Source organism: Lepeophtheirus salmonis, chromosome 2 (genome assembly GCF_016086655.4).
Source record: "Lepeophtheirus salmonis chromosome 2, UVic_Lsal_1.4, whole genome shotgun sequence".
Lineage (NCBI taxonomy): Eukaryota > Metazoa > Arthropoda > Copepoda > Siphonostomatoida > Caligidae > Lepeophtheirus > Lepeophtheirus salmonis.
In genome coordinates this window covers 1,668,241-1,682,926 of record NC_052132.2, presented here as the reverse complement: position 1 = coordinate 1,682,926, position 14,686 = coordinate 1,668,241, and the positions used below count along the sequence as shown (strand labels likewise).

The 14,686-nt window shown below is 30.8% G+C and overlaps 1 protein-coding gene across 6 annotated transcripts in view; it reads right to left on the bottom strand.

The window, feature by feature from the left end:
• LOC121132614 (uncharacterized) overlaps nucleotides 1–12,889 on the bottom strand; it is a 61,847-nt gene extending 48,958 nt beyond the window's left edge. For 4 of the 6 annotated variants that reach the window (XR_011784412.1, XR_005869384.2, XR_011784414.1 and 1 more), the window contains exon 1: nucleotides 561–732. The gene's annotated coding sequence lies outside the window, so the exon portion shown is untranslated. Of the gene's footprint in view, nucleotides 1–560; nucleotides 733–12,519 lie in introns of those variants that run through there. The other 2 variants (XR_011784413.1, XM_071894157.1) reach the window with 1 other exon arrangement.
• Nucleotides 12,890–14,686: the final 1,797 nt, after the last annotated feature.

The following is a 14,686-nucleotide window of genomic DNA, read 5'->3' as shown; positions in this document are numbered from 1 at the left end:
TAGTGCGCACTAGTCCTTGCTGAGCCTGGAAACTGCGTTGGCCTCCCCCTCCACTATACTCTACATTGCATAGTCAGGGAAATTAAGGTCAGATGAAGAGGAAGGCCAAAGGTTTTGCATTTCATTTGCAGTGAGACTAGGAACCCATCTTGCTGGATGATGTTATATTTCTAACTTGTGTAACGAAATCTGTACACACAATACTCTTAACTTAATAACGTCGTAGACTTGTAAAATTAAAGTAAATGGGACTCTCATTCATGACTACCCTGTGCATATATTCCCTCAGAGTTCGAACAAAAGGAGTTCATTCAGAAAAAAAAAAAAAAATAGAAAATGGCGCTCAATTTTTTTATAATAAGAATAGTCCTCGTTTTTTCATCGTTGTTATAAATACCAGGAATGACACACGACCAATATTCTACGCTATTCCTTTATACTCTATCTTTGAAACTAACCGCCATTTATGTATATAATAATATACAAAACATAGAAGACTTAGTACTTAACTCACTACATGTATTTTTTAACCCATAAATGAAAAAAGATAAGAATCATACCTTTATTATAAAGGGAAATCACTCATTAATACCAGGGTGAATTAATCACTGAAACAAACAACATCACATTTAATAAACAACAACACGATGTTCAAAATGAACAAAAACACAACAAAATAGGCTCACAGGACAGGACGTACTTGATATCACCTCAACTTACAATATTAAACTGAAGAAGTCGTGGGGTACACCACGCATAGCCCGCTTTTTTCCCTTAATACACGCCGGACGGTTGCTATTGTGCTGTTTTTACAACCTTGTATGTGTGTACTTTGTGTATTTATTACACTAAAGTAACCGTCTGTATAAATAGTAGTGATGGAGGGGTAAGAATCCATGGAGTCGTAATAATAATAATAATGTAGCCGGGTGAAAAATAAAATAAAAGAAACAAGAAACCAAATGACATCATTCTTGACTGATAAGTTTTAACGGACGAAAGTGTTCAGATTTTAAATCGTATTATTATTTATTAGTATTTTCTCACCTCATTAAATTAAATCAAATAATGGGATTATTACTCTGTGTATTAGGTGTTGATACATTTTGTTTTAATAGTAAATAATCACGATTTTATATTTGCTGTATCTCGCAACCTTTCCTTCAAAAAGAAATAGAAAAAGGAACTTAAATTATGTCTGTTGGTAGTCAGCCTATTATTTGGAAGTATGGATAGTATATAGTTGTAAAAAATATGACATTATTTTAGTTGCAATCTGAAGAGGTTTGTTTTATTTTCAAAAAGCTATTATCATTATTGTTTCATTTTTAAGGATGCAGATCATCTGAATTTAAAGTGCATGAGCTCATAAAGAATGAAGAGTAATCAGGGGCATCTGCAGGATTATGTATTTTTTGGGGGTGGACGGCTTGCTTTTCGGAATTTTTTTGAAAAAAAATACAAAATTTGTTGGAAAAAAATAAAAATTAATGTAAAAATTAATTTATTTGAAAAAATGTGAAAAATGAAAGATAAATCATTCATATTGCCACTGATTCGGGGGAAACTGAAATATTTCCCCCGACTTATTATTCAGATCATACTCGCACCTAGGACATAAGCGCTGCTTATGTCGCATTTTTGTCCGACTCGGACTTCAAAAGACTTCAGACTCGACCAAGACTAATGTAACACTAGCCGAGTCTGAAGTCTATATCCCAAGGAACGACGGTCCTAAGACTCGACTGGACCGGACTGAATAAATTGGGCCGACACAGTACTAGTAGTCTTTAAAATAAATTGTGGAACAACAGCTGTTAATACTTGTTTTGTGGGTGGGTGTCTTATTGTTGTTGTTTGTTATGTGTTATGATTTATGGCATTATGCTTGCAAATATGTAGATTAGAGATAAGTTGATGAATTTAATCCGAAACAAAAGTCCCATTTCTTAGCTTGCGATTTTTTTCTTGTTAGCAATCTGAGCAGTGTATATTTTTTTTTCTTAAGCTATTATCTTTATCATTTTATTCTTGAGGGGAGAACATCTAAGCATAAAATATGTATACTCTTGAATGACAGAGAGTAACAATGATAATTATTTTGGGGAGTTATAGGCAGTGATACTAATCACCCACAAATTAAGAAATGGTTACTTTTTACTAGAAATGTTGATATTGGAAATTTAATTAATTTTTCAGATTTTGCTGTGGATTTTAGAAATTTTTTCCAAAAAATTTGATTTTTTGTGAATAGCTGTGGATTTTGGAAATTGTTTTCAAAAAATTTACTAATTGAAATTTAATTTTTGAAATTTTTCCTAAACATTTAATTTTTCAAATTTGTTCCTAAAAATTTAATATTAGATTTTTTTTTCTTTTTGTGAACATTTTTTTTTTTCTTTTAATATAAGATTTTTTTTTTTTTGTGAACAGCTATGGATTTTTGAAATTTTTTCTGAAAAATTTAATTTTTTGAGAATATGTATGGATTTTTAATTTTTTTTTCTTTTTCTCTCCAAAATTTGATTTTTTGTGAACAGTTGGGGATTTTGGAAATTTTTTTTCAAAAAATTTACAAATTGATATTTAATTTTTTTCCAAAAAATTTGATTTTTTGTAAATAGCTGGGGATTTTGGAAAAAAAATTTCAAAAAATTTACTAATTGATATTTAATTTTTGAAACTTAATCCGGTTTTGTATATAGTATAAAAGGAAGTACACTCCTCAGAAGTTAAATAATAATGATAACAGCTTAGGAAAAGTCAATTCAATTCCACATCCCAAATAAAAAAATTAAGCTAAAACATCGAATTTTTTCCTAAATTGGCTATCCTGTGATGTCATCAAAATAACCAATACCAAAAAATTTCTGATTGACACACCTTCATATATAAGTCACCTTGATAGAATTGAGGATCGAAAACAGAGTGTTTCTTGTTTATGTCTTTAATGGATAGGGAGTGGGATTTTTGTTATTTTCCTTCCTAATTTAATAAAAAGTCATGACAGCTCGACTACGAATCCTAAGTATGAGACTTATCTTTAGTCTCGGCACGATAATTTAGAATTGACTACACTCGAGCATAATATTCAAGATTTGAATCGGATTTGGGAACATCTATACTATTATTCACTTACAATCAAAATAAGGAAGTATTCACAGCGGAACAAAAGCTAATTTAGAGCACCAATAAGAGGAAGAGAAGTAAACAAATCCACAGCTGAAAAGGAATACATTCTAAGTTTTATGTTAGTGGGATAATGCCGTGCAATAATGTCCCTTTTTGATGCAGTATTCTTTCAAAATCAATTATTTCCAAAAATATCAATATACACTAAACAATTATTTTCTGACAGATATCTATTCATAGCTTGAAATTATTGATCATTATTTTAAGAATATGGATATTATACCTATGTTTAATGAAACATAAACTAGGCTTCATATAATGTATTTCGCATTCTACTATTCTTTGTATAATATCAAAGTCGTGTAGAGACATATCATCAAATAAAGTGATTACTGATTAGCAAAATCTGATTAGGGCCAATGTATGTGCACAGGTAAGGGGAGGGGTTTCGAAATTGTCAACATAAGCTGTAACGTAAGTACTTTATAAGGAGAGGGATAAAAAATGCCAAAAACTCCCGTAAAAACATTGTGCATGACTCCTTTAAAGGACTCTCGACACTTATGCATCTCTATTGTTTGGATCCAAAAAAAACTCTGTAAAACTCTAGGCATTTTTAAGTATTTTCTTATACACATTACTTCGATTTAATTCAAATATGAGTATTTATCAAGTAATATTTAATTCAAGTTTAAGTTTTTTATAATTTAAAAAGCCATTGGATAGAGTTTTATCAAGATTTATAAGAAATTTGTCCTGGTTATGTAGCAAAAGTATAAACTTTTGCTACAATGGTGACTCCTTCAATTATGATGGAATTTATTACTTCAGTGTTCTTAGTCTATTCAGTTATTGTTGTGAATTATTCACAGCAATACACGAGGTAATTCAAATTTAACCAATCAAATTTCAAAACACTCATAAGGGGAAGGGAGATCCTTTCTTTAACAAATCAAACTTGGATTTGGTTTTAATACTATAATAGAGTAAATTTGCTCGGCATTGGCCGGGACATTAAGAAATTAAAATTAATTAAGACCTCTTCTGCTTAATATAAAACAAAAAAAAGACCGTTAAATCATAATAATGATTTTCAAGCTGGTTTTTTTAGTATGAGTACACTAATATATAGGCATTATAGAGGCACTTTCGTTTCACGCAATGAGGAAGTGGTTATTTTATTCTGGGCCAGATGCTGAACCCGCAGTCTCGCAGCGGTTTTTCTCAGCATCAAAGAACCCTCATAATATCCCAAATACTCAGGTTGTACAGGTGAAGTACTGGGCCAAAATACAGTTAAAACTCTACCACTGCGACATTTCTAGGCACCAAGAAACCCTTCTAATATTCAATAATACACCCTAGCCCACGAGTTATGCAGGTCAACTGCTGGGCCCAAGCCAAGTTAAGTTTATCCACTAAACCTTCTCTGAGCATTAGGGAACCCTCATAATATCCACAAAATATACCCTGATGCCCAAGTTGTGCAGTTGAAGTACTGACCTTCAAGGGAGTTTATACTGCCCGCCGCTGCATTTCTATGAACCAAAATCCCTTTATAATATGCTGGAATACCCCTCCACCGGGGTTTCAGCTGGTGGCCCCTGAGTCAGGTTAAATTCTTCCACAATCGCTTCCCTGAGTATCAAAGAACCCTCATAATATCCGAAGTACATTCCAGCCTTTAGGGTGTACACATGAAGTGCTTAAAAAAATGCTATTTAAAGGTCGTCATGGCCGCAAAGGCAAAAAAAAAAAAATTACCAGAACCTTTTGGGGAGTCCTACATTGGGATAACCTAGATGAAAAATCTTAGCAAAATTCAGGCATTGGTTCGGCTGTGATTGAAGGAAAAACACACACTTACACATGAATTCACAATTTATATTTCTATATAAAGGTTAGGCAGCAAAACGTGAACTGTTAATTAATGTCGTTAAGTTGGCCCAGATGAAAAAAGAAAAGAAAAAATGTAAAATACCTCTCCAGGATTTCTAGAAGTGGAGGGGTTAATTTATATTTATTTATAGTGTTACAAAGTTTTTGTTAATTTTGGAGAAGAATATATAATGGAAGATTCCTTTAATTCCCACTTCTCTGTGGCTCCTAGGACTATCAGAAGGACTATAAAGAACAACTTGAAATTAGTTTCTTTCGCAAGGACTCCAGACCACCTTCTAAAAAAGGGGGCATGAAAGCCAGGAGACTCAAGAGTTGCAAGTAAATCCTCACATTGATTAAGGCAAATGGGTCAATTGTGAACATTTTCTCGGATAAGAAGATTTTCACAGTTGATCAATTCCACAACCGCTGGAACGACTGCTGGCTTGTGGAAACTAAATAAGAGGTCCAAGGGGTTTACCACACCAAATATCCATCCCAAACAATGTCCTCGGCGCTTTGGCCTATAACTTCTGTTCATTTTCACGGCTGGACAGAAAATCAGCCAGGAGGTCTACTCTAAGGTCTGTTACACCATCTTACCATGGCTGAAGACCAACTACCCGGAGGGTAACTACGTTTGGACTCTCACACGTCCTCCAAGTATCAAAGATCTACACCAAAAACATGGCTAGATTCTGCTCCAAAGAGATGTAGCCCTTTCCTCAACAGATTTGAATCCCATTGGACTTTACTATATAGGGCAATTTGGAGAGGGAAACCAACAGGATCTCACACCTAAATTTGGACTCTCTGAAGTCCTCCATAGTGGCTGCATGGGGCAACTTGTCAGATGAGTTTTTCATCAACTCCTGCATGGCCTTCAAGTGACATGTAAAGGCTGTGGTTGATATTGAAGGTGGTCATATTGATTAAAAAAAGTTTTGCAAAAACCTTGTCCACATGTTTTTTTACATTATTTTTTTGCCTACTATTGAAAAAGTAAATAATTGACGTTTTTCTAAATCCATCTCTCGAGTCCACGCTTTGCTGCACTACCCTGTATATATATTTTTCTGTCTTTCCTTACTTTGATTCTTACATATATTTTAAGTAGATTTTTAACATGCACCACATGAATTTTTAGAAAAGGCTCTGAAAGTCCCAAACAGGATGTAAAATACAAACTGTACTATAAAAGTTTCTTTCTTTTTCAATTGTAAAAGGAATCTCAAGTCCTTTAGTATGTGCATTGTATGTCATGCAAAGAGTTGTATAAAATATGACCTGCCGGTATGCTCAAAATACAAGAAATATAAAATAAACATGATCATCCTGACAATTTGAATAATGTTTGGGAGGAGAGCTGCTTAGCTGTTATGACGTTTCATTATATTTTCTACAAGCAGATATAAGAATAAGGAAATAAACACAACACAGCGTTATTTCCCTAACACAAGCATACCCTATGCATTTTTTTATAAACTCTTGATTCCTTCATCTCACTTCATACGTCATGGCTATTTCATAATTTATTATTATTGATAAATAAACGAAGCAGTAACTTATACATATATTTGGTTTCCAAAAGGAAGGGGTGTTCCTTCGTCGTATATATAAATATATACGAGTATATTGGCCATCTTATTATTCCTATCAAGAAATTTTGGCTATAATATACAAATACTATGCTTTTAATAAAATATTACTGTACAATATTATACATTATAATACGGTATCAAATAAAATACTATGCTGGATTTTAAAATTATTATATACTTATGTATGTAATTCATTTTATACATTCTGGAGAAATAGTATAATAATTATAGTCAGAGAGTACTTGAAAGATAAATACCGAGTTTTTCATTAAAATCTGAACACTTTGAATTTTTAACTTCAAAAGATATAATTTATTAATCAACAACACCCGGTCAATCCATAGCTATTCCCAAAAAAATTTCATAAATCCAGAGTTGTTCAGAAAAAACGGAATTTTTTTAAAAATAAATTTCAAATGAAAATTTTTAGAAACTCATGGCTTTTTCCCCGAAAAATTTAATTAAATTGCAAATATTAAATTTTTGGAAAAAAAAATTCAAAGATTACATTTTCTATTAAGAATAAAAATTTCCACCTTTCCCCTGCAAACGCCCCTGGTTACTCTCTATCTTTCATGAGCACACTAAAAAGTGATTACTATATACTTAGATGTTCTTTCTTCAAGAATTAAAGAATAATTACAACAGCTTAAAAAAATTAAAAAATCACTACATATAGCCAACAATAAAAAAATATCATATTTTTTACAACTCTAGGCATGATATTGAATAGTTGAAAAAATGGGAAGGGGAGAGCGTGTATACAATCATATTTAATTACCATTTTTCCACTTCAGTTTGTCATCTCAATCTCATAAGTCATAAATAAAATACAATAGAGAGGATCTACCTCCATATGGTTACAAAATAACATAATATTTTCCCCGGATTACTTCATTCTTCATTTTATCATAATTAATGGATATAAATAGATTTATTCATATATTTCTAAGGAACATTTTCACTGTTCGTCAGGTAAATGTGACCTAACCATAGTAAGATAAAATATAAAACTTAATTATAACAAATTAAAGCAATAGATAATATGATCTGACATCTAATGTTTAATTAGAATGAATGCAAAGTTTGAAAGTCTTTAATTAATATACGAATTCATTATATCACTTGCGTATGTAAATTAAATAAATAATATTAAAAGATTGCATAATATTATTCCTATGAAGATGAGTGAATTGTTATTTTTGGCAATCTTGAAACAAATAATGAAACATTACGAATCGAAGTCCGTAGAGCAACAGTAATTATGGAGAAATCCATATAGGGTGGCTATGTGCAGTTTCAGCATATTTGTATGTCAGTAGATCTCAAATATTATATTTGTTCTAAGAATTCAGCTAGTAAAATGTCTAATATCTAGTTGGATCAATCCTTGAGAGGAGTTTGATTGGATTTGACAATGTATGGCTCCTGCTCTACTGCTGTGATGGAGAGTCTTTGGGTTACAAAATTGTAGGAAAGGGGTCAATATGGCGATAGTTTTGGAACCACTTGACAAAATCAACAAAAACTACTACTAAAAAGTATTCAAAATCGAAAAATTCATTTTTCTGTTGGGAAAAAGAGAATCAAGTTTAATAAGTGATACAGAATTCAGATCTAGGATCGATTCAACCCAAACAATAAAAGTAATTGTAATACACTGTTTAGTCAGGATTCAATTAGTCTGGGTTTCTCTTTACTACAATATTTATTCAATGTATTTTTGATAAATGTATCTATTAATATGTTAATTTGTAGCAATGTGAGTCTCGAACATTTCAGATTTAAACAGTTCAATATATCCAGGAAACTTTTTACTTTGACTGTTCAAAGTATTCATATTGAAATAACCAATCTAACAACATTCATTGAACGCTCTGTTATCTCACAACACGACGATAATTTTGGTGATAAAATGATCAGTTGATATTTTTCTAATTTAAAACATCTTACGGGTTATGATGGGGTATAAATATAGATGACATGTTTGTAATGAAAAAAACACATTTAAAAATTAGAAAAGGAAAAACAGTTTTCTTCTTTTTTGTTAATTATTTAATAGATCATCGTGGCGTTGACTTCTCCCTCTGAAGTAGGCATTCTAGCCCATCTTTTGTGTAAATTGTTTTAAAAATGCATAGTAATATATACATATATAAATTTAAATACAACCATAGTATTTTCCAAGCACTAATGCTATTTTAAATGTAGAAGATTGTCCTCTTTATAGTAGTAATTTAATTTTTACCACAGAAATCTTAACTGATAATAACAAGGGTCTTAATTTAGTAGCATTATATGTCGCTCCCGCTTTCTCCTTGCATTCTTTTTTTCCTTACATAAATCTCAACTCCAGCTAAAAAAATCGCATTTCAAAAGATATCTTAAGCATATCAAAATTATTTTATATATGAATATATATATATATAACTAGTGTTATTTCAGCCCTTATTTAGGACCGCGGTCCAGTCTGGTCCGGTCCCATCCAGTCCCATTTGTTGGTTCTTAAAGAAGGTAAAATTGATCCCTCGTGACACCATTGAAGGGGGTTTTCCTTCTTTTTCCTCCCCGTTATACATATATCAATAAGTAAAAAAAATAATATACTCGTTATATATTGCATTATAATGAAAAAAGGATTATTTTTTTTCGAGATATGTTTAATGCTCTTAATGTATATAAATATTATTTGGCTTCATAAGCCATGGACATTTTTATGAAGCATTCCAAGGACCTACAGTACTAAGGACCGATAGGACAAGTCTGATGACGTGACTTGTCTGAACCAAATAAATAAGGACCGACAAAGCACTGAGTATAATAGCTAACATCAGTTTTAAAAAAAATCATTTCTCCTTTTGAAGGTGAAGGTTTGGAGTCAGGGCCGTTACTAGGATTTTTGTTGACACTTAGGTGATTATTTTTTCCCATTGATTTTTTTTTTTTTTTTTTTGAGATAGAACAATTTTTTTTTTTTTTTTTAAATGACAAGGGGATGCAGCCCCTCCCCCCAAAACTCTTGTAATCATGGTCTTGCAAGCTGAGGATACAAAATGAATTGAAGGATATGCACTTTATTTCTATTGTCAATTTTTCTAGTATCATGTCTCTTATTTATTATATAAACGTTCATCTCGAATTTTCTCTTGCAAAGCGCTGAGCAATGCTTCATATGTGGGAACCAACTGATTTTGGGCCTTTTCTCTCTCCTCTCTCTTGTGAGAAAAGGTTTAGAGATACAATAAAGATAACATCGTGATATCTTTTGTTAGATGCAGTGAATGGCTTAAACCTTGTACACACCTTTTCTCCTACATTGTTTTCTCTTTCTCTATGAGAAAAACATGCAAGGCTATTTTTGTTCTTTTAGCCTCATAAGAGTTATGGAATATGATTTTTTTTGCAAAAAGTAGAGAAAGATATAATATTTATAAAAAGAAGTATATCATTGATCTTATAATTAACACGCAATTGCAATTAACAAATTATATCATAATACAATTTTTTATGATTTTGTTGGGAATTTTTGTAGGAAGAGTGATATTTTTCCTCCTTGAATATTTTTTCGTCACGTTAATCTAATAATCATGCATGTATAGTAAGATATCAAATTATCGACCCCCAGAGAACTGATTCCTTACTCATCCTATATCTTAAAATAATAAATATATTCATATGTATTTATTTTTCAAAACGTAAAAAGCATATTTAAGAAAGGAAGGAGATTTCTTCAACAAGATATGAAGAAATACATTCCTTTAGATATCAGTTCTCAAAAGATATTGTTATTGTGTATTACTAATGGATATTTTTTATCCATTCCTCATTAGTAAAAAAGATAAATGCAATTGACCTTGAAGGATGTTTTTTGACTATAACTACAATAGTATGAAATATAGAGATCAAATAATGATGAAGGGTTGCTTAAAATTAGGGATGCATCGATTTCAAAATTTAACATCTTGTCTGATGTATTTTTAAAAGTAAGTTACAAAAACAACATTCTGAGACGTTGGGTTCATCGCAGAATCCATTAACTGTTTCACCTTAATTAGACTTGTAGTTAGACATAGTTAATTTGAGCAAGTATCATCTTAGCAACATTCATTTGAGCTTTTATTTATTTTGGGTAACATTTTTTTCAGCTTCATTCATTTCAGTGACATTTCCGTATAGTAAACGATACAAGATGAATAAGATGAACTGGACAACATCCATTTAAATACTATATTAAGGGACGATACTAGCAGCTGCTTGATATATAGCATGAAGTGATTCATCCACATGATTAAGGATATGAAATTAATCAATTAAGAGAGAGTTTAAGAAAATCAATATAACATGTAAAAACTAGTGATGGGACAACGATTAATCGGAATCGAAGAATGAGGTTTTTTTTTTCTGGAATCGTAATCGGCATCGAGAAAATAATGTTTAATTTAGGATTCCTATTCTTATTTTTTACTTTTCCAAGTTATGAAAAAAGCACCCCCAATGAAATAATTTTTGCTTCTTACTAGAAAATTTAATATTTGAATTTTTTCCAAAAAATTTAATAAATTTTTTGGAAAAAAATTTTTTTGTGAATCTCCAAAAATATAATATTTCATTTTTTAAATTTTATATTAGAAATTAATCTTTTTAAATTTTATATTAGAAATTAATGTTTTTAAATTTTATATTAAAATTAATTTTATTTTTTTAAAATTTTAAATTTTATATTAGAAATTAATCTTTTTAAATTTTATATTAGAAATTTATTTTTTGAGAAATAACAGGGGATTTATAAATTTATTTCTAAAAAATGTAATATTTTAAATTTGGTTCCAAAAAATTTAATTTTTTGAAATTTTTTTCTAAAGAATTAATCTTTTGAGAGTGCCACGGGTTTTGAAATTTTTTGTGAATATTTGTGTATTTTTGGGGGGAAAAAAATCAAATTGTATATTTGAATTTTTTTTTTCAAAAATTTTAATATTTGAAATTTCAAAAAAAATCCTAAAAAGCCCCCAAAAATATAATCCTGTGGACGCCCCCAGTAGCAAAATTGGATTGTAACTATTAATATAAATGTTAAAGAATTTGCATTGCGATTTTGAGTAATGCTCAACTTTAGATTGAGTATTCGGAGCTTAATATTTACTTCTTAGTGTTACAACGCTGATAAAAGGCTACTAACTAAATATATAGTCTGTCAACACAAAAGCAAACAAGTATGATGATTCTTCTTAAAATAGAATATGGGTTTACATGTGTATTCTTCGAGAAATGATCGTCCTTTTCACTCAACAATTGATTCTGATTAACCCTTTGGCTATGTAAGAAATTGCACTTAAAGTAGCCAAAATTGATTGTCCTTGGTAAATAATTCAAAAAGAGGTGCTAAATGGAAATCAATTTAAGTACTAAAAAATAAAAGTACTAAACTCTAGTTAAAATTATTGGGTATCCTGTTGGATCTCACAAATTTGAATACAATGCCTATAACTGACTCGAATATCCATATTAAATAATGGGCTTTATGTACATTTATATCAAGTAAACAAAAATGGAATTTTTGCCTTTTCTTGAATTTTGTTCGAGATTGTTTTTATGTTGACACTCCACATTTGTGCAAACAATTAAACGCCGAACTTAAAAAAATAATACATAGTATTCATAAGAAATAACTAATGAATCAAAAACACTACGTTGTAGCTGGAAAAACGCTGTGAAAACATGCTGCTTCATAGCTTACAACCTTGCTGGGATTTACGCTCAACTGCAGGTTCGATGGGAAAAAGAATACTTTTTTTTTAATAATGTTTATCAACAGTTATACAAAAGAACTTTATAATTAATCCTGTATGATGATTTTTAATTCATTTTTATTGTACAAAATATATATTATATTAATGACTATTACCTTTCATTAATCATAACCTTTAATTTTAATCAGAACATTGTTATCACTTGTAAGTAAAATGCACTCAGAGAGAGATATTTATAGAAAGGTATAAGTTGTCTTCACTCTCTCTTAGGAGCTACTAAAGTATAATTAAGTTCTTATAAGAAAACAGAGGAAAGACAGCCTAGAGAGAAGGAAAAGGGAGGGAGGTGAGTGAAGAGAAGAACCTCTTGCTGTTTAAAACCCTTCAAAGAAAGTCATTGCCGTCGTTGCAAATGACCTTTCCAGAGGAGAGAAAATCTCTCTTGGTGTCGTATGTATTTTTTAAACAGGAAAAAACTGACAAAAGGAGGGGAGAACAGGTATACAATGTTACACACACAAGACTATGTACTACTACTTCCTACATATATAATATCCTATTATTTTTTTGGAATAGCCGTGTGGCTAGAGCTTTCTTTCTGTATGTAGTCTTTTTTCCTTTAAAGGACAAAAAAAAAAAAAATATAAAAAGAATAACAGGGAAAATATAAGACACATCATTTTTGAGTAATAAAAGCTTTTATCCGGCAAATGAAGTACATACGATTAAAAAACACATTTATATTTGATAAACCAAATATAAATGCATTCTATCCTCACTCATCTAAGCTTTTCTAGAAGGGTGGAAAAAGTAATCAGTGGAAATGTATTTAAGGCAACTATTGGTACAGCTATATGGTTTCCCGATTAGAGATGAAAATTGCAGTTTTCAAGGAGTAGACAAACTAAAGAGTAAATCTTTTTTTCCTAAGCTCTTGTTATTATTATTTAATTCCTGTAATTTATGTAGCACTGTTTCTGTTTGTTTTTGTTATTGCTCTCTTGAGTATCCATTTTTTTGTATATCTCAAGATTCGAATAAAATATATTCGCTGGTATCAAGGTTAATAGAAATAGAAGGTTATACCATAACGCGTGTACTACTGATGTTTGACTTACACCACACATTTTTACTATATTGACGTCATAGTGAAGGAGTGATTGCGTGTTTTTTGTCAAAATCTGTCAAAATTCTTGCCCCTTAGTCAGTATGATACATCAAATTGAATTTTTTTTAGCAATAGTGACGTTATGGGCTATAATTTATTGCATGTTTTGTCAAAATCTCTCTGTCTTGCCCAGCAGTCGGTACGATACATCAAATTGAAAATTCTAGTAAGCCTGATTATATGATGGTCCAACCTGTGTTTTTTTATTCGCCTTTCCTGGTATATAAAAATGAACTAACTATCACATGCATTTTGTATTTATTGTACTGGGAGTACTGTTTTTTTTTTGTTTTTATTAGTGAGCGCTCTAGAGAATAAAGTACTCATCAGTCATCCCATCATATTCCCCCAAAGTTGTATTCTTATTTTTTTATTCTTGAGGACAGAACACGTTAATATGAATTGATATACGTGTTGAGTAGTTACGTGCGAGTGTGTTCATGAAAAACAGAGAGTAAAACTGAGGATTATCCTTTATATTATAATAGCAAAGTTTGTCTTTTAGCCGATGTCTAATTACTCCGGGAAATATCGGGTACAACTGCTAGTCATTGATGTATAATAAACGGGATGAAACATTTGTGTTTGCTTATAAAAGACGGAAAGTCATTATTGCCTATGTCCTTGTTTATTTCTGTATGCCCACACTCCTCGTCACAGCTGCTTGTTGCTGATCTAATGAAGCGCCATGACAGCTAAGCTACTCTCCTCCAAAAAATTCTTATAGTTGTCATGGTTTACATTGTTGATTTTCGGTTTCTTTTTTCAACATGCTCAAAATACTCCCGATTAGCATTAATGTTCTATGACAATACGTACATTGCAGTTGTATATGTATTTAAGTATTCCAAAAATTATAATCTATAGCATTTGTTTACATGAGTTACTCAAACTCGAAAAAAAAAAAACTCCTCTTTATACAGGCCGACTATTTTATCAACATTATTCGAACTCGTATAAAATATATTCTTTTAAATTTAACTTTAATTAAACTCAATTTATAATCAAAAATCGAAACATTCGTGTAATGTTTAGTCAAATTTTCTAGGTGGATCACTTAAAAGGACAGTAAAAACTATGGGCGCGGATCCATTCATATTAAAAGACGAGTTAATGTATTAAAAAGAAGAACTCACAGTACATATGATCAAATT